This window comes from Dendrobates tinctorius, unplaced genomic scaffold (genome assembly GCF_039654945.1).
Source record: "Dendrobates tinctorius isolate UK_male_01 unplaced genomic scaffold, ASM3965494v1 ptg000086l, whole genome shotgun sequence".
Classification (NCBI taxonomy): domain Eukaryota; kingdom Metazoa; phylum Chordata; class Amphibia; order Anura; family Dendrobatidae; genus Dendrobates; species Dendrobates tinctorius.
In genome coordinates, this window is record NW_027361754.1 from 31,785,490 (window position 1) to 31,812,972 (window position 27,483).

Consider the following 27,483-nt stretch of genomic DNA (forward strand, 5'->3'; position numbering starts at 1 on the left):
GCACTCTGTCTCTAAAATATTTTCCGCCACTGCCCTAGATGGTCTGGTCAGCCCACCTAATTTCACCTAATATGTAAGAAGGACTTCAATCTTATGTATATGGCCACCACAAACATCAGACTATCAACAGTTTTTCCAGATTTCTAAATGATCAGCAGATGAAGATCTTATGCCCAGGATCAACTTTTATTCTTCCCTCTATTTTGTCAGGCTTCCCAAACTCAAAGACTATGAAAAATGAAGCTTCTATGACCAGATAATTTATTTTTTTTAATAAGTCTGCAAACTGCCTGTTGGACGACTTTATGCACATTTTCTGTTGTCTTTGTTTCACCCTGTCACGGGGTTACCATGACAGTGTGGAGCCAGCTTCAGGGTGAAGAGGTGTTCATATGAGAAAGAGTGTTGGAGTGCTATCTCTGACATGGATTTGCATCAGAGTCCAGATTATAAAGGGGAAGGGAGTAGCTAACTGGGCTCAGCTGCCAGGTCAGAATTTTCCAACATGGCCAATTAACTCCTGTTCTGCCAAAAGGAATAAACACCATTAAAATGAAGGAGGAGTGCTTCTTCTCAGCGCCGAATCAGATGCTGCGGTCTTCTGGCTCAACACTGTCGCGGTAACCCCATGACACACACATTCATTAAATCGATTCAGGGTGATGTCAAATAGAAAAAATAGCTCAACACAATGTACTTAATTAATAAAAAATGGTGACAAGTTCTCTACTTTGTTGGTATAAAGACACAATTATTTTTGGAACTTTTTTCATTTTACTTTTTTATATTTGAACTTTTCCAAGGATAAACTGAGGATATAAAACACATGGCAGCAGTACTTATAGATCTCATAAATGAAGAACCAAAGGAGCAGAGAAGGTAGCGGTCCACCTCATGAAGGAATATAATTGTGGATTCACCCACTTGACCCCTGCTGATTTAGGTAGATCCTAGGAAAATTCAACATCATGGCAGCATAGCAATCAAGTATCCAGAAAGGAAAGAAGAGCTACCACCCCTAAAATCAAAGTGAAAATTGAACATTCAAGTATAGGATCATATTCTGGATATTTATTAAATTATCTATAAGATTTGTAGCTATTTCATCTGTTATATGTTTTTGTAGTCGGCTAATAGACCACTGGAACTTTTTGATCATTAGCACTTAAAAGAACCTCTTACCTTAACTTTCAAAGGTTTCGTTTTAATATGAAGAACCCCTTTTATATTGACAATGTCCTGAAGAGTTATCTGTTCACAGCAGGTCTGTGATCACCAAGGGAAGCTTTGAAAAGGCATGTCTACTGTATATCCCACAAAGAATGTTGGAGGGAAAATATAATTTTACAGTAAAAAAAAAATGTTATTGGCCAAGTCTGCTAAGACGTAAGATGGGACCTGAATGGGTGAGCAACCCTCTAAAATGTCAAAATGCCCAAACAAAAACGGCGTGAAAGTGCAATAAGGACTGCGCTTGCTTCTGGTGGAGTACAAGGTTCTTTATTCAGCCAACGCGTTTCCTGAGCCTACTGGCTCACTTCATCAGGGAATCTGCCCTGATGAAGTGAGCCATTAGGCTCAGGAAACGCGTTGGCTGAATAAAGAACCTTGTACTCCACCAGAAGCAAGCGCAGTCCTTATTGCACTTTCACGTCGTTTTTGCAAATTTGTCCTAGGACCCTGTGCAGATTTGCTGCTGCTTCTCATGCATTTATGGGTGTTGTGACTTCCTCACAACCCCAATAGGTGAGCACCTTCCTTTTTTCTCTGTTATTGTGTTTTTTGATACGGATTTACACAGTGGATGCGCCCTGTATTTCTCCTTTCAAAATGCCCAAACAAGACAGTTGGACAGTGGTTGTCATGGTAAGACAACACTTAAATATCACAGATGGGATCTGTAATATTATAAAGCCAGCAATTAAAATAAACAATAATGTCCTGTCAATCAATGAAATGAGCTTAAATGTCATTAGTTATGGGTTTGTGCACATCCTGATCACTAAGGATTTATGCTGCCAATGACATGAATAGCGGGCAGGGATTAATAGCTGTGGCCTTAGCTCCTCGGTTGCAGGTTACACCTAACGCGTAATTAACCTGCAAACCACATGAAACATTGAAAAGAAGGAATTTACAATAAAACATCTGCTCCAATCAGATTGGCATAGTGTTAACCATGAGAACAGAAATCTAAGATGTTAAAAATGTTAGCTTCAATAGTTCCAGAAGTTTTAGATCGTAGTTAAACAGATGTTCTTTGCCACTATACTGTGGCAGTATATATTACAGTGTATATATATAGATATACAAATATATATCCTTTTTCACTGCAGTATATATTATATATATATATATATATATATATATATATTATATTACTATTATTTATATTATTATTATTATTATTGTTATTATTATTTATAATATATACATATATATATATATATGTTTCATTTATTATTTATGCACCTATGCAGCTGCCATTTTGCTTGGGTCCGCTGCACCCTGTATTAGTGCAGATGCATTTAGGCCTGTCTGGTTTGTATCTGAATTTTTTGGAGGCTTTTTTCCTCTTTTTGAGGTTTTCATGTTAGAGTAGGACTGGCAAGTGTAAGGAACTTTGATGTTAGTTTGCCAGCTTCCGTATTAAGGCCTTAATATCTACCAATACCTTACATATATTGATATGTTTGTTGTGCACTTTTTATATTTCTTTCAGGGTGCAGTTGGGCCCAAATGGTTCTGCAAACTTGTGGTCTCTGTTCACACGGGATGCATTCTAGTTGGCACTGGGCAGCCCCCCTATATGGTGTTACTAAGAGGTTGTGAACCAGAAGTCCTGCATTCCCTGTGTGAACACTGCCACATGCGGATTATTTCTTCTGCACTGGTGTACCACACTGCCAATCCCTGATTGTAGGCTGGCTGTTTCATTCGGTATTTATGCACCTGTGCAGCTGACATTTTACTTGGGTCTGCTGCACCCTGTATTAGTGCAGATGCATTTAGGCCTGTCTGGTTTGTATCTGAATTTTTTGGAGGATTTTTTCCTCTTTTTGAGGTTTTCATGTTAGAGTAGGGCTGGCAAGTGTAAGGAAAATTATATATATATATATATATATATATATATATACTGTATATATATATATATAGTATATATATGTATTGCTGTAAGGGGAATGGATTGGACTGTCGCGTACCTACCATTGACGACACCAATCGCATTGTGTGTAAGGTGTTATGTATCTTTTGTGTATGTATTATGTCATGACTTGTGCTAATGTGTGATGTAGTAATTTTAGTTATGTATAGTGTAGGACTTAGTGTACAGTATAGGAGAAGACATAGTTTTGGGCTTAGGACATAAGGCAGGTAGTATAAGATAAGTGACATTACGGTAAGGATATAGGATATAGTAAGGATATAGGTAAGGATATAGTTAATGTTTGGGACTAGCCCATATTGGGGGGGGCTTTGTGTTGGGGCAAGTGACTGCTTCTTGGACATAGTTAGATAGGGTTTAAAAAGTGAAGCAGGCAGTTCTTCCATGGAGGTGATCCATTGTTAAGAGGAAACTTAACACTTGGGTTAGTGAGATCCAGAAAGAGAGGTAACTGACTAGTCACAGTGGATTTCCAGAGGAGGCATCCGTACAGAAAAGCAGAGTCATAAATCCCTGAGCTTGCTAAATGCTGAAAATAACGGACCTAAACAGGACTGAGTTCATGAGACTAATGGGGATCCCAAGCAGTAGATCCAGGGCGGGCGCCAGTAGCGGAAGAAATAGAAGGTGGAACTGCTCTGCAGGTAGAGAGACTTGTTGCGACATGCTGGGCTGTGGCAATGTAGGACGAAACAGACAAACTGCAGGGTCTTGGAGGAGAACTACAAAAGAAGGATATGGTGTGAGGGAATAATGCTTTATCCTGTAGAGGAAACATCCATAAGACTTTGTGCCCGCTAACCCTTGCATATCTTGTATATATTATTTGCCAAGTTATCGTTCAGTACAGACTCTATGTTTGAATGACAGTCTCATTTATTTACCTGTTAAACCTATGATCATGGCCAGCCCACACCACTGTCGACAGGCTGCCTGCATGGGCGCAAGGCCCACACAGCACCAACACCCAGCCAGGACCCACTCTTTCACGTATATAGAGAAATGTTAGCACAGCCGTGATGGAGGTGCCAGTCAGTAGGTTCCCAAACCTTTATAGTATATACCAAATACTGAGCACACTCATAGGGTTTTGATGTGAGAAAAATGTGTTTAATACTGTACTTATAGTAGTCACTAGTTACAAACGTTTTGGTCTTGCTAGACCTTCATCAGTGTAGTAGGACAAATGTAAGCGTTCATGTGAAAATATCACATATATTGTGGCAATAGAGTGGAAATCTTATTATGCAGGTTTGATAGGGCTGTTAATGGTCAGTGACCGCAATAGTGGCCATACAAGCGCAGCTGCACTGCTGTGTGTCTCGTGACGTGGTTTCCGCCACCTGTCAGTGAGCCCTATCAAACCTGCATAATAAGTTTACCACCCTATTGCCACAATATATGTGATATTTTCACATGAACACTTACATTTGTCCTAGTACACTGATGAAGGTCAAGCAAGACTGAAACGTTTGTAACTAGTGACTACTGTATGCATTAAACACATTTTTCTCACATCAAAACCCTATGAGTGTTCTCAATATTTGGTATATCCACTCTTTCACATAGTCCACCAGAGCGTAACAGGAGAAGACAAGTGCCTCAACCGCGAATACCATCTTGTGTCAAGCTACACTGCCACCACCACGTTTGACGGTGGGAGTGTTGATTTCAGGATGATATGCAATGATAGTTTTCTTGCCATGCACAGCATTTAGCCCAAAAAGTTCTACTTTCGTCTGATCTGACCAGAGCACCTTCTTCCATATGCCATTTAGCTAGCATGTGGAAGAAGGTGCTCTGGTCAGATGAGACCAAAGTAGAGCTTTGAAGCTAAGTGCAAAATGCTATGTGTGGTGGAAAACTAACACTGTACATCATACTGAAAACACCATTCCCACTGTCAAACATGGTGGACACTGATGAGAGGGAAAAAAATTAAATGAGAGGAGTAAAAAATATTAGAAAATCCTACAGACCTCAAAATAGTAAATGTTACAGCTTGTACAGCACAAAACAAGCTCTCGGACAACTCTATTAGCAGAAAAAAATAAAGAAAAGTTAGAGCTGTTGGAATCAAAGAGGAGCCCACTAGGTCTCTGTCAGTAGGTCCCTGCTGCTGCCCCCATATGCTGTCTTTACCAATATGAAAAGAAAGTTATAGTGTACTAACAGAGAATGTATACTGAACTTTTTCTGCAAGAGACAAACAAATCTAAATGCAAAGGTAAGTGCTATCTACTGCCCATACTTTACTTATTTCATGACTTTACTTATTGCATAAGTTTTATTACTTGTACCTGTAGCTAAAGATTAAACAGTGACATTGTGCTGTCCTCTAGTGGATAAATGCTGTGCACAGTAATAACAACTACAGTATGTTACAATATATTTTTGATATGGGTAGTGGATCTGTTTTTAACCACAATAGTTGGAAATTGCAGTGACAATTCCCTAAAATATTTTTGATCATCATTTTAAACCTTTCATATTTTTTTCAATAAGTTCAATTAAGACTGTCTAGAAGTGAGTCTGAACACAAGGGAGACTCGTCAAGAACTAGGTAGGTAATAATGCTGGAAATCTGGAGTACTTGCCACTTCATACATAAAGATCCAAAGCTGATTTATTTTTCTCTAAATCCCTTTAAGGAAGTGGCCAATTTTTCATTTTTTAAAATTTATTTTACCTAACTTTTCTTTCAAAAAATGTTTTATTTTTCTGTCTATAGAGGTAGGTTTTCATGATGAGCTGTAGTTTTCAATGGTATTATTTTGTGGTACTTACTGTATAAAATAAAAAGTCGAAAAAGAGGTAAAGGTTTTGCAATTGTTTTCTTCATCTGGAAAAAAAAGAGAAAGTTATTTGAATTTTTATAGTTTTATATTTTAACTTTATTCTATATCTTTTAGTCCTCCTAGGGAAATCACCACAGCATTGCATTACATTGCAATAATTCCGATATCCTAGAAAGCAGGAGTATAACACAGGAGTGCCAAGATGTTCGTGACCGTGGCCTTATGAAGGTCCCTGGGGGCCGCTGCAAACTATTAGTACTCTGCAATCACTTGACGGGAAGGCTGATCAGCGCCCAAATGGATGACTGGCCAGGATCGCTGAAAATTTAACAGCGGCATTTACGGAATTTTACAGCAGCGATTGGAGTCAGCTCTGATCACTGCTGTTAGAGGCAGATGCCAGTTGTGTAACACAGAGCACACTCTATGCACCCACCCATTCTCCGTGACATATTGGTACATCACTGAGGTATTAGGGGTTAAAATCAGCAGTTACTGTAGTATTCTTCTGTCTCTATAAATTAGGGCTCTCTTTAGCCTACAGGCTGCTTCATTACACAGCAGCATTCCCTTATACCTGCCACATGGTTCTCACAGTGCGTGCTCCTTCAGGCTCTGACTTTTTCTACATATTGCATGCTCGCTGGGACCTGCAGCCATCAGTGTCCTGCTTTGTGCATTGGATGCTTTTTTTTTAATAAAATCTAACATCACAAATTACCTAGAGTAGATTACTGGAGATGAGATGCTGATGCAGGGATTTATCCTGAGCGCCATGTTAAGATATGAGAAGAAATTTGTCTTCCTTATGAGGCTTTTGCCTTTTTATGGATCAGCATACTCGAATTGTAGGACGGATTTGTGTCTTTTTCCAACCTTATCCACTATGAAATCAGAGTTCCGCACAGACCTGAGGTTGGGGAGATGTTTGGTCCTAACGCCTGTCAGCTTACACATTTATAAAGACCCCTTTACACCTCCTGATCAGACCAAGGAATAGTGTAACATTGTTACGGAGTCATCTAGTAACTATAACCCTATAACAAATCAAATCTTTTGAAATTCAAATTTGCCAAATTTTTCCTGTGAATTGCAAGTTCTGCCATGCCTGCAATTGACCTGACATGATGTGTGTAAAGACCCTTTTACATTTAGCGATGCGCCAGCGATCCCGACCACGATACAACCCGGTCAGGATCGCTGGTGCATCGCTAAATGATCGCTAGTGAGCTGCCAAACAGGCAGATCTCACAGTGATGCAACAGCGATACAGTGGACGATACTTACCTTTCAGATGCGGCGATCCTGACCTCCTCCCGCCCACGTCCACACGTCGCTCGTCTCCACAGCAGGAAGCCCAGCAGGAAGAGCCTGACGAGAAATGGAGCCGGCCGATCTTGCGCGATCAGCGACAAACAGCGGGGGGGCCGGTCGGAGGTAAGTATCACACATAGCGATATCACTAGCAATATCACTATAACGCCACAAAATCGGTGACGTTGTAGCGATATTGCTAGCGATATCGCTATGTGTAAAACCCCTTTAACACTCTGAGGTCTCCTAGGACTGTATCCATCTCCTTTCAAGTTCTTAAATGCAAACACAACCTTAGTTTGTCAAAGTGACCTCAGCATCCAGTACAATGTGTGGTGGCACCAATTTTAGGTATAATCTCAAAATAAATTGGATTCTAATTGAATTTTTGGGTCAAATTCAAGCGACGGGCTGAATTCAGATTTCAGAAGATGCGATCCCATTCACGTTCAAGACTCTTACAAGCTATAGCAATGTTGACATAATAGGACCTATTTTTACCCATTCACAACCCTTGACAATCACGTGACATACAGATCGTAATGAATGACTGGATTCTCTCGTGCGCATTCAGTCTTCCACTCCTTGAGCTTTTATGTTATATGATCATAGCCAGGAATTGCCCTCAGGTGAAAAATACTTAAGCAGATGTTCTTAAAAAATGTTGAATAACTACCAGTTTTCTCTTGTCTGTTCATTTACTTACATAAATGTATCACAGATTGACTTTTTTTTACACAGTATTAATGCAGAAATTGCTAAGTGATTAAAAATGTAGATCAAATTCTGGTAAAACTTCCAAAGCCCGGGGAAAGAAATATGACTCAGTGTAACAGAAATACCAATTACTCTGTGCATTGAGAGAAAGGAAAGTGCTAATGCCCAATGGCATAATGTTCACAGGCACAAAAATAGCAACCGGGATCAGGCAAGAAGGTGAGGTGGCATCTATGGATAGGCACTGCTTTCAATATTAACCTTGTCCTCTTGACATGAATAGAGTTGAAAACTATGGGAGAGCAGAGAGCCATTGGCTCCCTTCTCCACTTTTGCTTTAGAGCTGTGGCCTGCAAGAAGTTTATCCTGCAGGGCAATGACATTACACCTCGGCGCTGCCTTTGCCAGACAGACTTCAGCAGAAGGAGCAGAGGGAAGGACAGTGACGGGAAGCAGTATCCATTATCACGGGAGGAGTGGGGTAAGTTGAGTTTCATTGTACTATGTATTGTAGTGCTGCAGTAGCACACATATGCAGTGAAGAGGCAGTGACCCACAAAGTTCAAACACAAAGTCTCTTTAATGTGTTACTTCACACACTAAATGTCCATTTCACACACAGGTGCATATAATGTTAGTGTCCATTTCATAGCACTACATACTACACGGCTTTAGTTTGCAATCACTACACACGCCAGTCCTCCTTCGGACACAGGACAGGCTACCTCCAGTTCACTTCCGGTCACAAGACCTGTCCACATCCGAGAGCAGTTACAGCGGGTGACCGCACTGCTGTTAATGCCTTTTTACTCACACAGCCGTACACAGTCCTTGATATCCTCCGGATCGCAGCCAGCCACCATATCCACCTGTTTGCAGCCGTTACGCACCACTGTGTACGCTGTGGGTGCCAGGCCTATTGGCTCTGCTCTGTCCTGTGTTACCTCACACAGGCCGTGCTCTGCAACACCAACTGCTCTGCACAGTATCAAGCACCAACTCACTCTCGTCCTGACACTGGACCTGACACACCCATACCATTTCCTGCAGGGCTTTTAACAAAGGAACCTGTGACCTTTAGCCATATGGAAAACCTGGACCTGGAGTGAAACGAACTGCAAAAACTACTATCCTGCAGTCTGTTTCACAACACAACATCCCAGAGCAGGTTTTCCCTACATCTGCCTTGGATACCAGCATGTACAAGGCTAACACTTATTTTTATTTTTAGTCTGCATTGCAGTCATAGCTACACCCATGACTGACATGCACTTCTATGGCCTCAAAATGCCTCCATGTGCATCCTGGGGAGAACACACAGTGACCCCTACCTGTGACACGCGTTATTGCCTCACAGTATATATACACTTACATATATATATATCATATTTTTGTTTACCAAGAGGGAATGGAAGTACTATTCTATAGGGGCACTGAAGGCCTAAATGAGACCCCTAGCATTTTTTTGCAGATTGCACAGGTATTCTTTACTCTCATCTATTCTGTTAATGGAAATTTGTCAGGTCCTCCATGCCCTCCAACCCAGCAGCATTCACATACACCCCAGCATGCAAATCTCGCGCACCTCTGGAGCCGGGAAGCGTACATGCAGCTGCGGAGGAGCATTGACACTGCCGAAATGAGCAGAGCGCATACGTGAGATTTGCATGATGCATGCTCGTGCAAATTATGTTATCATGCCCACAGGGGTGTGATGATTTGGAAAGAGGGCTGGCTAGTCTGGGGAAACTAATGCCCCCCAACGACTAGTCAAAGCCCTTATTAGCATAGGAAAAGCGAAGGTTTAAAAATAGTTTTTTGTAAAACATTAATTAAACTGAATAACATTATACAGGGCTAGTTACACAGGGAATTTAGTCATATGTATGTGAATGCTGCTGGGTTGGAGGCATGGAGGACCTGACAGTTCCCTTTGAGGAATGTACTATGTATGTACATATACAGTATATACAGTATATCTACAGTTCTACGAGTCTTTTCCTGCACTGCTGTTTGGCTTTTTTTTAACATTTAGCCATTTACTATAATTTAATAATGCGATAACTGTGTGATACGGGCTCTTGGGAACTGGTTTGGTGGGTGATAATGATTGACTCGCTGTGTACTCCATCACAACTGTGTGACACATACACCACCATACCTGGGACACACAATTCCATAATGATGTACGTTGTTGTTGTGATACATGTACATCTATATACCCATTACAATAATGTCCATACGAGTCCTGCCATAATCCCTTATCCCTATTACTACCTGCTCCTAGTTACATCATATACTACTGAATATTTGCCAATAGACACCTTGTAGAGTTTGAACCTTTGATGCATAGTAACGTCTGTGAGGCAGTGACAGGCGTTATATGCGAGGGTCGCTATGTGTGCTCCAGGATGCTATTTTTGGAGCAAACTACAGATGGTAGTGGGGCGGTCTGCTTCCTCCAGGCCAGGTCTTACAAGTGGCCTATGGCAGCAGATTCCATTTTAAAAACCCTGCAGCAAAGGGTTGGGTGTGTCAGTCTTGGTTTGCAAACTTGCATAGCAGGTGGCTCTGCAGAGCTCAACCAGTGTGAAGTAACAAGGAGCCAAGCAAAGTCAAAAGGCCTGGCACCCCTCAGAGTAGCACTGTGGTGCAGTCGTCCACGGCAACCAGTCCTGGATACGGAAGGTCTTGATTCCCGGCTGCAATTTGGAGGATACCATTTGTTTTCCGTTTGTGACTACGTTGGACATTAAAGAGACTTTGTTTTGAACTTTTCCTGTGGTCACTGCCTGTCTGTCACACTGTACCAACCCCACTGCACTACACATCCCACACCGGTATTTCCAGACTAACTGTGGAAAAGGCAGAAATGTCATAGGAGATAAGTAAGGTGTGAGTAATATGCAGCCAAACCAGTACCACCTGTGTGTGGGAGAGAATGGACCATTGGTACAGTTTATGTACATGCAGTCTTTCATATCCTTTGACCACACTGTAGATAATCATTCTTAAAACCATGCAAAGCTTTTGAGATTTCTTTGCAATGCTCCAACAATTAGAAATTTATTGATCTGGCAAAATTTGAATTCAACAGATATGCTCAAATTCAGCTGGGAACTTCGATTTTCTGCAAATTTGATTATTTGATGACAATTGCTATAAAAAACCCTCAAACATTTTGAATATATAATACTCACCTTCCATAATCATTGCATAGGTGCAATATCCTGAGTCTTGTGCATTATAGCAATGCATTTGGATTTTGATATACATGTTTCAGACAAAAAGGGTTTTGGTTACCAAATTAAATGAAATGGTTTATATGACTTTAGTGTTACCAATCACTTTTTGTTGCATAAGATATGCCAGGCATACACTACATGTGCTGCATGCAGAGACTCAAAAATATATACAATGTTATTAATTGATTAATAATCATCCTGAGCATTTTTTGTTGGGAGCCCGATTACTTAGCCTTGCACTGAGCAGGGTTACATGTAATTGCAACATTGTATAATTTAAAAGTGACAGTTTGAAATCCACACATTAATTAAAATGTGAAAACCATTGATAACGGCTACGGCTGCATTCTGGAATTAATAATAATAATAATAATAATAAATTTTATTTCTATAGCGCCGACATATTCCGCAGCACTTTACATTTCAGAGGGGACTTGTACAGACAATAGACATTACAGCATAACAATAATTACATAGATCATAACAGATACCAAGAGGAATGAGGGCCCTGCTCGCAAGCTTACAATCTATGAGGAAAAAAGGTAGACACAAAAGGTGGGTGGTAACAATTGCCCTGATTGTATGGACCAGCCATAATGTTAAGTGTGTAACAGTACAGATGCAGAGGGCTAATGGATGCATAAAGCATGTGGGAACCTGGTTATGGTAAAAAACTTTTGACTGTGCCACATAGGGATAGATTGGGTTAATGTGTTGAGGCGGTAGGCCAGTCTGAATAAATGCGTTTTCAGGGCACGCTTAAAATTGTGGGGATTGGGGACTAATCGTATTGACCAGGGAAGTGCATTCCAAAGAATTGGCGCAGCACGTGTATAGTCTTGGAGACGGGAGTGGGAGGTTCTGATTATTGAGGATGCTAACCTCAGGTCATCAGCAGAACGGAGGGCGCGGATAGGATGGTATACTGAAACAAGGGAGGAGATGTAGGGTGGTGCTGAGCCATGAAGAGCTTTGTGGGTGAGGGTAATAAGTTTGTTCTGGATTCTGGAGTGGATGGGTAGCCAGTGTAATGACTGGCACAAGGTAGAGGCATCGGTGTAACGATTGGCGAGGAATATGATCCTGGCAGCAGCATTCAAGACAGATTGGAGGGGGGAGAGTTTGGTAAGAGGGAGACCGATTAGAAGGGAGTTACATTAGTCGAGACGAGAATGAATGAGAAACAGTCAGCATTTTTGCGGAGTCAAAAGTAAGAAAAGGTCGAATTCTAGAAATGTTTTTGAGGTGCAGATAACAAGAGCGAGCCAGTGATCGCATGTGGGGGACAAAGGAAAGTTCGGAGTCAAGTATGACCCCAAGACAGCGGGCATGTTGCTGGGGAGTAATAGTGGAACCACACACGGAAATGGCAATGTCGGGTATAGGTACATTAGTAGCGGGAGGAAACACAAGGAGTTCAGTCTTTGACAGGTTCAGTTTCAGATATAGTGAGGACATGATGTTAGACACAGCGTTTAGACAATTGCCGGTGTTTTCTAGAAAGGCTGGCGTGATGTCAGGAGAAGAAGCGTATAATTGGGTGTCATCAGCATAGAGATGGTACTGGAAACCAAATCTACTGATTGTTTGACCAATAGGGGCAGTATACAAAGAGAAGAGGAGGGGGCCTAGGACTGATCCTTGAGGAACCCCAACAGTAAGGGGAAGATGAGAGGAGGAGGAGGAGCCAGCAAAAAATACAGTAAAGGAGCGGTCAGAGAGATAGGAGGAGAACCAGGAGAGAACGGTGTCCTTGAGGCCAATGGAATGGAGCATAGTGAGGAGGAGCTGATGATCCACAGTGTCGAATGCTGCAGAGAGATCCAAGAGAATTAGCATGGAGTAATGACCATTTGATTTAGCTGTTAGTAGATCATTAGAGACTTTAGTGAGGGCAGTTTCAGTAGAGTGTAAAGAGCGGAAACCGGATTGGAGAGGGTCGAGCAGAGAGTAATCAAAGAGATAGTGGATAAGACGGGAGTGGACCAGGCGTTCCAGGAGTTTAGAGATGAAGGGAAGATTAGAGACAGGTCTATAGTTAGTGGCACAGTTTTGGTCGAGGCATGTTTTTTTAAGTAGTGGATGTATGATGGCATGCTTAAATGAGGAGGGAAAGATACCAGAAGAGAGAGAGGTTAAATATTTTAGTTAGGTGAGGGGTGACAGCAGGGGAAAGGAGCTGGAGTAGATGTGACGGAAATGGGTCACTGGTGCAAGTGGTTGGGCGAGAAGATGCAAGGAGCCTGCTTACTTCTTCTGTGACTAGTTCAAAATTAGAGAGTGAGCTAGATGCAGTGGGGGAGGGAGGACAGCGCATGGTATGAGGTGATTGGGAGATAATTTCCTGTCGGATCTAGTCAATTTTTTCTTTGAAGTAATTGGCCAGATCGTCAGCTCGAAGCTCCGTGGTTGGGGCCTGTACTCTTGGGTTGAGTAGAGAATGAAAAGTGTCAAAGAGTCGTTTAGGGTTATTGGACAGTGAAGTGATGAGGGTGTTGAAATAGGTTTGTTTTGAGAGGTGAAGGGCAGTGTTGTATGTTCGAAGCATAAACTTATAATGGATGAAATCTTCGGGTAGGTTGGATTTTCTCCACAGACGTTTGGCGCACCTGGAGTACCGCTGCAGGAAACGTGTTTGCAGGGTGTGCCAGGATTGTCGCCATCTGTGTTGTGGTGTTCTATGTATAGGAGGAGCAAATTCAGCTAGGGCTGTTTCATTGTATTGCTTCAATGCAGAAGCAGGACATGAGAGGGAGGAGATAGGGGCCAATGAATAATGCAAGTTCTTCATAAGTTTCTGGGTGTTAATGGCCTGTATGTTTCTATAAATATGGACAGTGGGGGTGACCTGAGCAGCCTGGCAGTTCTTGCTAGAGAATGAAAGAAGGTTGTGGTCAGAGAGCAGGAGAGGGGAGTTTGCAAAATCAACCACTGCACAAAGCCGAGAGAAGACCAAGTCGAGGGAGTTTCCGTCTTCATGCGTTAGAGAATTAGTAAGCTGCAAAAGGCCAAATGAGGAGGTTAGAGATAAAAGGTTAGTAGCAGATGGGGAGAGGGGAAGAGCAATGGGTATGTTGAAATCGCCCATGATGAGGGTAGGGATGTCACAGGAGAGAAAATGTGGAAGCCAAGTGGCAAAATGATCCTGGAACTGATGGGAGGGGCCGGGAGGACGATATACCACCGCCACTCGCCTGGAGAAGGGGGTGTAGAGTCTGACGGTATGGACCTCAAAAGAAGGGAAGACAAGTGAGGGTACTTGAGGGATAACCTGAAAGGTACATTTTGATGATAGGAGCAGACCAACGCCTCCACCTGCTCTATTGTCTGATCTTGGGGTATGAGAGAAGTGTAGTCCCCGTATGAAAGAGCAGCAGCAGCGGTAGTGTCTGACTGCTGGATCCAGGTTTTAGTAAGGGTACTGTCACACTTAGCGATGTACCAGCGATCCTGACTAGCGATATGATGCGGTCAGGATCGCTGGTACATCGCTAAGTGGTCACTATTGAGCTGCCACACAGGCAGATCTCACCAGCGACATCATAGTGGTTGGGAGTCATTACTTACCTGTCAGACGAGGCGATCCTGACGTCATCCCGCCCGCATCCACACGTCGCTTATCGTCACAGCAGGAAGCCCCAGCAGGAAGCTGACGATGAGAAACAGTCCAGGACGTTCTCGAGCGATCAGCGATAACCAGCGGGGGAGCGGTCGGAGGTAAGTATCAGACATAGCCATATCGCTAGCGATATCGCTATAACGTCACAAAAACCAGTGACGTTATAGCGATATTGCTAGCGATATCGCTTAGTGTGACAGGCCCTTAAGAGCCAGGAGGTTAAGAGAATTAGAAAGGAAAAAGTCATGAGTAGTGTTGAGCATTTCGATACTGCAAATATCGGGTATCGGCCGATATTCGCTGTATCGGAATTCCGATACCGAGAACCGATATTTTTTCAATATCGGATACCGAAATCGGAAGTCCCCATAATGCAATGAGCCACTGTTGTGGCTGTGATTGGCTGCTGAAATGATGTCATCATGATGCGCGGTCTGTGCGCATCATGATGCGGGGTCTGTATGGGCCTGCCGGGGGCCTGTGCCGGCTGTCGGGGCCTGTACGGGCCTCTTGGGGGTCTATGCGGGCCTGCCGGGGCCCTGTGCGGGCCTGCTGGGGCCTGTACGGGCCTGCCGGGGGCCTGTGCCGGCTGTCGGGGGCCTGTACGGGCCTCTCGGGGTTCTATGCGGGCCTGCCAGGGCCCTGTGCGGGCCTGCCGGGGGCCTGTATGGGCCTATCGGGGGTCTATGCGGGCCTGCCAGGGCCCTGTGTGGGCCTGCCGGGGCCTTACAGGCCTCTCGGGGGTCTATGCGGGCCTGCCGGGGGTCTTGTGTGTGTGCAGGCATCGGGTGATGCCTGCTACAATGACAGTGATTGACACATTAGCCAATGATGGGACAGTAGTAGTCACATCATCCGACTAATGTGTTGAATGTAAAAAAAACAAAAAAAAACCATACATACTACATACAGTACATACTACCTTCATACAACATACATACTATATACATACTTCATATATACTACATTCATACAACATACATACATACTACATATATACTACATTCATACAACATACATACATACTACATACAACATACATACTTCATATATACTACATTCATACAACATACATATATACTACATATATACTACATTCATACTACATTCATACATACATACTACATACATACGTCATATATACTACATTCATACAACATACATACTACATACATACAACATATATACTACATTCATACAACATACATACATACTACATACATACTACATTCATACAACATACATGCATACTACATATATACTACATTCATACAACATACATACATACTACATTTATACTACATTCATACAACATACATGCAACATGCTACATACTACAACATGCATGCTACATACATACATACTACATACATACTACATACATACATACATATATTCTACATTCATACAACATACATACATACTGCATATATACTACATTCATACAACATACATACTACATACAACATGCTACATACATACAACATACATACTACATACAATACATCCATACATTCATTCAATACATACATATAGACATACAGTACATATAACATAGAGTACATACTCACCATCACTTGTCACTTTGATCCCCGAAGCCAATGTCATCTGTGGAAAAATATGAAAATAACAAACAAGCGATATACTCCCTGATCCGCAGAAATCCACGAGTGTCCCATGACGATCTCCCGTGGAGAGTGGAGAACAGCAGCATCAGCTGATGCCACCGCTCTCTACGGGCCCCAGGAATATAATGACGGGAGGTATGTATCCTTCCGCACTGTATTCCTCCGCCACTGTAGAAATAAAAGTCCCTAGTCTCTCTTTATGGCAAAAGCTGCGTGGGAACCTTCTCACACAGCAATGCCAAAAGTGAGACTAGGGACTTTTTTTTCTACAGTGGCGGAGGAATACAGTGCGGAAGGATTCCTACCTCCCGTCATTATATTCCTGGGGCCCGTAGAGAGCGGTGGCATCAGCTGATGCTGTTCTCCACGGGAGATCGTCGTGGGACACTCGTGGATTTCTGCGGATCAGGGAGTATATATGTTGTTTGTTATTTTCATATTTTTCCACAGATGACATTGGCTTCGGGGAACAAAGTGACAAGTGATGGTGAGTATGTTATATGTACTGTATGTCTATATGTATGTATTGTATGTAGTATGTATGTTGTATGTATGTAGCATGTTGTATGTATGTTGTATGAATGTAGTAGGGCTCACCTACGTAGGAGCAAACCAAGCTCCCATCACCATAAAGCCCTGACATATGTAGGGGAAACAGAAAAACCAGGACCCTCGGAACAGCCCACCCAAACCCAACCTGACCAGAACACCAATCACAACAACCTGACAAAAGTCGGAATCAGGAAGATGGTAGACGAAGGCCAGGAGAGATACGTAAGTGACTGGAAGAACAACATCATCAGCTCACAGAAACTGACCATGTACCAGAGTCTACAGAGAGACTACAGACTGGCCCCATATCTGGAGAAACTCCCGGACCCCAGAGACCGCAATATCCTGAGCCGATATAGACTCAGTGCCCACAGTCTGGCCATCGAGGTCGGCCGACACAGGCAGAGCTACAAGTCCAGGGAGGAAAGACTGTGCCAACACTGTGACCAGGAGGCCCTGGAGGATAAGACCCACTTCCTGCTACACTGCTCCAAATACTCAGCAGTGAGGGACACTCACTTCAGGAGACTCTCACAACTCTTCCCGGATTTCATCACCATGAAGGAGGAAGAGAAAACATATATCCTGCTGGGGGAAAAAGTGAGAGCAGTAGAGATAGCAGCACAATATGTGAGCGAATGTCATAGACTGCGAGAAAGAGAACTATGATATGCCATGAACTTCTATGGCCCCCCACCCTGGATATGCCCCATCCCCCCATCCACCTTCCCTATGCCATGGACTTCTATAGCCCCCATCCTGGATCTGCCCCATGCCCCCCATTCACCTTCCCTATGACATGGACTTCTATAGCCCACATCCTGGATCTGCCCCCATCCCCCCATCCACCTTCTCTATGCCATGGACTTCTATAGCCCCCATCCTGTATATGCCCCCAACCCACCTTTCCTACAGCCCCTTCCCAACATCCCTACAGTCCCTATCCCTACTCCCTTTTGTACACTTGCTTTGGCAAAACTAACGTGTATTTAGTCCTGCCAATAAAGCTTCTTTGAATTTGAATTGAATTTGTATATATGTAGTATGTATGTATGTTGTATGAATGTAGTATACATGTAGTATATATGTAGTATGTATGTATGTATGTATGTATGTTGTATGAATGTAGTATATATGTAGTGTGTATGTATGTATGTTGTATGAATGTAGTATATATGTAGTATGTATGTATGTTGTATGAATGTAGTATGTATGTATGTATGTTGTATGGCTGTAGTATATATGCAGTATGTATGTATGTTGTATGAATGTAGTATATATGTAGTATGTATGTATGTTGTATGAATGTAGTATGTATGTATGTATGTTGTATGGCTGTAGTATATATGCAGTATGTATGTATGTTGTATGGATGTAGTATATATGCAGTATGTATGTATGTTGTATGGATGTAGTATATATGCAGTATGTATGTATGTTGTATGAATGTAGTATATATGTAGTATGTATGTATGTATGTTGTTTGAATGTAGTATATATGAAGTATTTATGTAGTATATATGTATGTTGTATGGATGTAGTATATATGCAGTATGTATGTATGTATGTTGTATGAATGTAGTATATATGTAGTATGTATGTATGTTGTATGAATGTAATATATATGAAGTATGTATGTAGTATATATGTATGTATGTTGTATGGATGTAGTATATATGCAGTATGTATGTATGTTGTATGAATGTAGTATATATGTAGTATGTATGTATGATGTATGAATGTTGTATATATGTAGTATGTATGTATGTATGTTGTATGTAGTATGTATGTATGTTGTATGAATGTAGTATATATGTAGTATGTATGTATGTATGTTGTTTGAATGTAGTATATATGAAGTATTTATGTAGTATATATGTATGTTGTATGGATGTAGTATATATGCAGTATGTATGTATGTATGTTGTATGAATGTAGTATATATGTAGTATGTATGTATGTTGTATGAATGTAATATATATGAAGTATGTATGTAGTATATATGTATGTATGTTGTATGGATGTAGTATATATGCAGTATGTATGTATGTTGTATGAATGTAGTATATATGTAGTATGTATGTATGATGTATGAATGTTGTATATATGTAGTATGTATGTATGTTGTATGAATGTAGTATATATGTAGTATGTATGTATGTATGTAGTATGAATGTAGTATATATGAAGTATGTATATAGTATGTATGTATGTTGTATGAATGTAGTATATATGAAGTATGTATGTAGTATGTATATAGTATGTATGTATGTTGTATGAATGTAGTATGTATGTAGTATGTATGTAGTATGTATGTGTTTTTTTTTTGTTTTACATTCAACACATTAGCCGGATGATGGGACTACTACTGTCCCATCATTGGCTAATGTGTCAATCACTGTCATTGTAGCAGGCATCGCCCGATGGGACTTGTAGTCCCATCGGACGATGCCTGCACACACACAAGACCCCCGGCAGGCCCGCATAGACCCCCGAGAGGCCCGTACAGGCCCCGGCAGGCCCCCATAGACCCCCGAGAGGTCCGTACAGGCCCCGGCAGGCCCGCATAGACCCCCGAGAGGCCTGTACAGTCCCGCACAGGGCCCCGGCAGGCCCGCATAGACCCCCGAGAGGCCCGTACAGGCCCCGGCAGGCCCGCACAGACCCCCGAGAGGCCCGTACAGACCCCGCCCGCACACACAGACACGCACAGTGTCCACCCACGCACCGCCCACACTCTTCCCCCCTCCCGAACTGGATGTGCAAGGAAAGAAAGGGTTTTTTTTACTTCCGATATTTTTGTCCCATAGAGTTGCATTGGACTTCCGGTATCGGAATCGGCGATACCCGATACTTTTTGGGTATCGGTCCGATCCAATCCGATCCGATATTTCTCAGTATCGGATGGTATCGCTCAACACTAGTCATGAGTGAAGGAGAGTTTGTTACACACTGAGCGAGAATTCCAAAGTGTACAATTAAGAGAGACAGATGGCATGCAGGGAATGTTAATAAGATTAGAGGGGTTTCTGAGTGTAGCAGTTGGGGGGTTTGACTTTCTATAACATGGGTACCAGGGTTGGGAGCAATGTCTCCTGCGACTAAGAGAAGGAGGATAGAAAGAGTGAGCAGATGGTTAAGTGATTTGTGAGAGCGTCTCTGATGTTGAATGGTGGGACTGAATGGATCTGTGCTGTGCAGCAATGTGAAAAGAGCGTGAGTGCTATTCATAGGAGAGGAAAGGAGTGTAGGGCCAATATAGACGGAGTGTAGAGAGTTAATACCAGGGTGGTGGATGTGTGTAAATGCAGCGGCCAGGATATAAATTAGACAAATGCATATGGTAAATATTTGGGGTTGCCCAAATGTACTGGGAATAGATTTATTTATTTGTCTTACCTGTCTAACTGCCATGTTATAACTGCCAGCGTACTTAGATTACATGTACATAAATGCTCCCCTGCATAAATACCTTCCCCAGGCTAGCTCTGAATTTATAGAAGGCCACTTCTAAGGCCATGTGCACACGCTGCGGTTTTGCTGCGGTTTTGGCCCTGCAGAACTGCAGCAGTTCCGCAGACATGGTACTTTACCATGTTAGCCTATGGGTTTTCAAAACCGCAGTGCTCACGCTGCGGTTTTTTACCTGCGGAAAAGCTGCAGGTTTTTTACGCAGCATGTCAATTGTTTCTGCGGATTCTGCTGCGGTTTGCCACCTATTCCATTGTCCAGGTGGCAAACCGCAGGGCCAAACCGCAGCAAAACCGCAGGTCACGTTACCTGCGGTTCCGCAGGTGAATCTGCAGTGTGTGCACATACCCTAAGATCTTTCTTTTTTTTGCTCTCCTTACTCGTTAGCAATCAAACTAAGTTAGGACAGCAGGACACAATAAATGTATTTAGCAGATAAACAAGTGACCAGGCCTACATGGATCATAAACCACTTTGAAAAGTTACTTGACCTCAATAGCATAAGGGGACAAGCAGGGTGAGTTGAAATAACTATATACCATTATATATGCTGCAAAGATGAATGATAGAGGTTGGACACATGCAGGATTCAGTGAAGTTGCTGGAAATAGTTAAATACATAAATGCCCCCCTGCATAAATTCCTATTTGATGAGGCTTATCTTGCAGGTATGAGGTGTAGTGCAGCGGTAGCACACCTATGCAGTGAAGAGGCAGTGACCTACAAACTTCAAACACAAAATCTCTTTAATTTGTTACTTCACAGCATTAAGTCCAATTCGCACAAGTGCATATCAACTCACTGTCCTCTTCACACAAGTGCATATAATATTAGTGTCGTCCATTTCATAGCACTACATACTACACAGCTTTAGATTGCAGTCCACAAATACGCTGGACCTCCCTTTGTCCAGTAACCATGGGTGACTGCAGCGCCATGTCAATGTCTCTACTCACAGCTTTACTCGTTTAGTTTGCACAGTACATGATATACTTTATATTGTAGAACCTATGTAAGGGGGCGACGAGACAGCGGGTACTTGCATGCCGGGTCCGGAACTGGGAAGGCTGCATCCCCTGTTCCCTGGGGGGGAAGCCTGAGTGAGCCGGACCTTCCCTTATTGCCTGGTGGAAGCGCTAGTGAGGTGGACCTTCCTGCTGTCCCAGGAGGGCGGGTAGTGAGAGGAGAAAAGCGCGCGCAGCAGCGGGGGGCATAAAAAGGAAAAGCGAGCGCGCAGGAGGTCCGTTTGGCGCGAATGCAGAGCAGCATGCAGAGCAGTTAGCAGCGCGCTATGCTTGCCTTGCCCCTACCACAGAGGACCGGCGCCGCGACAGGCAGCACTGACAGGGTCCCCCGATGTCTGCAGAGGGACTGCTGCACTGAGGGGAGCCGGAAGTGCCACAGCAGTTCAGGAAGAGAGAAGTGCTCCAGCATCGTACAGGCCAGCGTCCACGATCACCGGCCACCAGCAACGGGGACCAGAGAGGGAGAGGAATGGGCAGTATGTGCCCGGTGACCACCAGAGAGAAGCTGCTCGGCAGTGGTTGTCGACGCTTGAGTCTTGACATGAACAGGTAACATGCAGCATGAAGAGAAAAGTGCAGCGCGACCAGGGAACAAGCCATATGCTGCATGTCCGTGAGTACATTACACGTGCCACATAAAAGTGACTATTTTCCCAGACAGTTGCGCCCTTACTTCACCAATGTGTATTTGCAGAGCCACGTTGGGCTTTTACAGGACTGTGGCCCGTACCCTTTGGAGTCACTGTAGTATATGGACTAGGATCAGCGGAAGGTACCGGAGACCGACCGCTGCCGCCAGAAGACTAGACATTGTTGTCCACAGTACCTTCCTGGAAAAGACACCGTGCCAGCTGTTGCCGGCGCTATTGAGTTCCCAGCGGGAGTTACAGTTTGGGGAACTTCTGACACCAGTGCAACACAGGAACTTCTGTACTTGATCCTTTATCCTTCACCTTACAATATCTTTTGCCATTTATAATGTTTTAACAACTGTTTAACCCTTCTCCTCCCTGCGTGGAGTATTCACCTGTTCTGTTAAATAAAACTGTTAACCCTTGATCTGCCTCCTGTCCGTCACTGCATCCCTCAATGTCCTTACACCTAAATATGCCAGTCTAACTCTGACCAGTTTCTGTGAGTGACTACACCACCGTGTTAATGTCTTTTTACTCACAGCCGTACACAGTCCTTGATATCCTCTGGATTACAGCCGGGATCCACATCCTCCTGTTTGCAGCTGTTAAACACACTAGTCCTCCTTCAGGCACAGGACATCCACCTCTGGTTCACCTCCGGGCACAGGACATCCACATCCGAGACCAGTTACCTTGGACAGCAGCAATGCTGTGTACGCTGCTGGTGCCAGGCTATACAGCTTCCCTGGCTGCTGGCTCCGCTGGCCTTTGTTACCTCACACAGGTATATCTCTGCAAAGCCTCTGCTCTGCACAAGAGCACACACCAGACTAACACTGATGATACACCTGACACGGATCACTGCCTCACATATCCCCCCTATTCATACCTGTGTGGTTGAACACTTGTCATCCCATATGAGCATGAGACCGAGCATCCGCATGACTCTGTGACATCCCTGCCCAACACTGCACTAAGAAATCAGCATAGAAACCGGAACCATCGATCGGCACATGCATCCCCCTTTGCGTTTGTCCTCCATACTTCATTACAGGACCACCCCGTTCTCCGTCACAAACGACAAGCCCACTTTTCTGATTAACCGTAGATTTGGACCTGTTTTAGGGTAGTCTCGACCTTGTTTATTTTGGGTTCACTAACCCCGCAGCTCATCGTGTCACCTAATACCTGCCTTTGGACCCTTGGTACCGATATCTCTCTACTCTTACCTGTGCCTCGGTGACTATGTCATGCTGAAACATCGCCATCCGCCCCAGCAACTCCGAGCATGCATTCGTATTATGTTGCACCTGAACCCAAGCCTCCCGATGTGGCTGTCTAGTGAGCGCTCTATTTATTTTACACTGACCCTCTGCCACATCCTTGGCTAGTGCCAGAGGGTTCCTCGTGCATAGATCCCCAGTCGCCTCCGTGAAAACACACTCTCGTTTTTTTTCTGGCATTCTTCTCATACCTGCGTTTTTTATTTGTGTCTCTGCGTGGGACGCTGGAACTGAGCTGTCCCTAACTTACCAGGGGACACCTCCAGCTCAGGGTACAGTGGGGTATCCACGACCTCTACTGCCACAACCTCTAAGGGGAGCCTATCAGGGTTACACTCTGCCTCTACTTTGGCGACCCCTGTGGCAGAAATCTCTGACTTGACATCTTTGGGTTCTGCGCTAGAAACAACATTTTCAACATCTCCTGCCAATACCTCTAGGGGTAACCTATCAGGGTTACACTCTGTCCCTAGGTTGGCGACCCTTATGGCAGATATCTCAACATCTTTGGGTTCTGCACCCAGCGCAACATTTTCCTCCTCCCCTGCCAATGCCTCTAGAGGGGACCTATCAGGGTTATACTCTGTCCCTAGGTTGGCGACCCCTATGGCAGGTATCTCAACATCTTCGGGTTCTACGCCTGGCACAACATTTTCCTCCTCCCCTGCCAATACCTCTAGAGGGTATCTATCGGGGTTACACTTTGTCCCTAGGTTGGCAACCCCTATGGCATGTATCTCAACATCTTCGGGTTCTACGCCCGGCACAACCTTTTTCCATGAAAGGGTTGAACCTGGTCTCCCACAGGGACCAAAAGAGGGGCAAGTCTCTCCCCAACACAGTCCCATATGGAAGGATCTTTGCCACTCCCACCACACGTTTAACCCCTTCACGACCAATGACGCCACATAGGCATCTTGAAAACTGGTGCAAATCTGACCAGTGACGCCTATGTGGCGTCATGACTTTTAAGCCCCCCTGCGGGTCGGGTGACCTAGGTCACTGAAAGGTCACCCGACCCGCAGATACAGGGGGCTTTGTTCTTCAGCATAGGGGGCGTGGCTTTGCCCCCACATGACTACGATCGCTCTGATTGGCTGTTAAAAGTGAAACAGCCAATCAGAGCGATAGTAATATTTCATCAATGAAAATTGATGAAATATTACAATCCAGCCATGTCCGACACTGCTGTAGCATCGGACATGGCTGGTGACACCGATCTGACCCCCCCCACCCGTTAACGGGGGTGATCTGCCCCCCGCCACTGAATGACAGCGGCGATGTGCCGCCGCTGTCATCATCTCCCCCATCCGCCTACCCTTCGCTCCCCCCCGGCTTCCGATTGCCCCCCCTCCCACCTCCCGGTACTCACCAAGTGCCGTTATGGCTCCCGGTGTCCCGCGGTCCCGGACCATGGGCGCCGCCATATTGGAAAATGGCGGGTGCATGCGCAGTGCGCCCGCCGGCTCCAATTTCCATTCATTCATTCATTCATTCATTTTGATCACTTTCACAGTGATCAAAATAGAATGAAATGTAAATAAACCCCCCCGTTTATCACCCCCATAGGCAGGATCAACTGATAAAATAAAGAAATTATTTTTATTTTTATTTTTCCGTTAGGGTTGGAAAGAGGGTTAGGGTTGGAAAGAGGGTTAGGGTTGGAGAGAGGGTTAGGGTTGGGGTTGGAATTAGGGTTAGGGTTGGAATTAGGGTTAAAATTAGGGTTAGGGTTGGAATTAGGGTTAGGCTTGTGGTTAGGGTTAGGGTTGGGATTAGGGTTAGGGGTGTGTTAGGGTTAGGGTTGGGATTAGGGTTAGAGATGTGTTGGGGTTAGGGCTGTGGTTACGGGTGTGTTGGGGTTAGGGTTGAAGGTAGAATTAAGGGGTTTCCACTGTTTAGGCACATCAGGGGGTCTCCAAACGCGACATGGTGCAACTTTTGATTCCAGCCAATTTTGCGTTCAAAAAGTTAAACGGTGCTCCCTCCCTTCCAAGCCCCGACGTGTGCCCAAACAGTGGTTTACCCCAACATATGGGGTATCAGTGTACTCAGGAAAATTGCACAACAACTTTGGGGCTCTAATTTCTCCTGGTACCCTTGGGAAAATAAAAAATTGGGGGGCTAAAAAAATATTTTTGTGGAAAAATTTTTATTTTTTTATTTTCACGTCTCTGCGTTATAAACTTCTGTGAAGCACTAGGGGGTTCAGAGTGCTCACCAGACATCTATAAGTTCCTTGGGAGGTCTAGTTTCCAAAATGGGGTCACTTGTGGGGGGTTTCTATTGTTTAGGCACATCAGGGGCTCTGCAAACGTAACGACGACCGCAGACCATTCCATCAAAGTCTGCATTTCAAAACGTCACTACTTCCATTCCGAGCCCTTATGTGTGCTCAAACAATGGTTCCCCCCATATATGGGGCACCAGCGTACTCAGGACAAACTGTACAACAACTTTTGGGGTCCAATATATCCTGCTACCCCTGTGAAAATAAAAAATTGCTGGCTGAAAATCTTTTTTTAGAGGAAAAAAAAAAATTTTTTATTTTCACGGCTCTGCGTTATAAACTTCTATGACGCGCTTGGGGGTTCAAGGTGCTCACCACACATCTAGACAAGTTCCTTGGGGGGTCTAGTTTCCAAAATGGGGTCACTTGTGGGGGGTTCCACAGTTTAGGTACATCAGGGGCTCTGCAAATGTTACATGATGCTCGCAGACCATTCCATCAAAGTCAGCATTTCATAATGTCACTACTTCCCTTCCGAGCCCCGACGTGTACCCAAACAGTGGTCCCCACCCACATATGGGGTACCAGTGTACTCAGGACAAACTGGACAACAACTTTTGGGGTCTAATTTATCCTCGTACCCTTGTGAAAATAAAAAATTGCGCACTAAAAAATAATTTTTTGAGGAAAAAAAATATTTTTTATTTTCATGGCTCTGCGTTATAAACTTGTGTGAAGTGCTTGGGGGTTCAAGGTGCTCACCACACATCTAGATAAGTTCCTTAGGGGGTCTAGTTTCCAAAATGGGGTCATTTGTGGGGAAGCTCCAATGTTTAGGCACACCGGGGCTCTCCAAACACGATATGGTGTCCGCTAACGATTAGAAGTAATTTGCATTTCAAAAAGTCAAATAGCGCTCCTTCCCTTCTGAGCCCTGCCGTGTGCCCAAACAGTGGTTCTCCCTCACATATGGGGCACCAGCATACTCAGGACAAACTGGACAACAACTTTTGTGGTCCAATTTCTCCTGTTACCCTTGTGAAAATTAAAAATAGTGTGCTAAAAATCATTTTTGAGGAAAAAAAATATTTTTTATTTTCACTGCTCTGTGCTATAAACTTTTGTGAAGCACTTGGGGGTTCAAAGTGCTCACTACACATCTATATAAGTTCCATAGGGGGTCTAGTTTCCAAAATGGGGTCACTTGTGGGGGAGCTCCAATGTTTAGATACACAGGGGCTCTCCAAACGCGACATGGTGTCCGATAACGATTGGAGCTAATTTTCCATTCAAAAAGTCAAATGGTGCTCCTTCCCTTCCGGGCCCTGCCGTGCGCTCAAACAGTGGTTTATGACCACATATAAGGTATCGGTGTACTCAGGAGAAATTTTTTAACAAATTTTAGGATCCATTTTATCCTGTTGCCCATGTGAAAATGAAAAAACTGAGGCTAAAAGAAAATTTTTGTGAAAAAAAAGTACTTTTTTTTTTTTTACAGATCAATTTGTGAAGTACCTGAGGGTTCAAAGTGATCACTATGCATCTAGATAAGTTCCTTGGGGGGTCTAGTTTCCAAAATGGGCTCACTTGTGGAGGAGCTCCAATGTTTATGCACACAGGGGCTCTCCAAACGTGACATGGCAACCGCTAAATTTTCCAGCATATTTTCCATTCAAAAAGTCAAATGGTGCTCCTTCCCTTCTGAGCCCTGCCATGCACCCGAACAGTGGTTTATGACCACATATGAGGTATCATGTACTCAGGAGAAATTGCCCAACAATTTTTAGGATCCATTTTATC

General features: G+C 43.7%; 1 protein-coding gene across 1 annotated transcript in view; it reads left to right on the plus strand.

Annotated features, from left to right (window-relative positions):
* The first annotated feature begins 20,947 nt into the window (after positions 1-20,947).
* The window catches only part of LOC141097827 (nicotinamide N-methyltransferase-like), a 38,570-nt gene continuing 32,034 nt past the window's right edge, over positions 20,948-27,483 (plus strand). The window contains exon 1 of the mRNA XM_073585288.1: positions 20,948-21,027. The gene's annotated coding sequence lies outside the window, so the exon portion shown is untranslated. The remainder of the gene's footprint in view (positions 21,028-27,483) is intronic.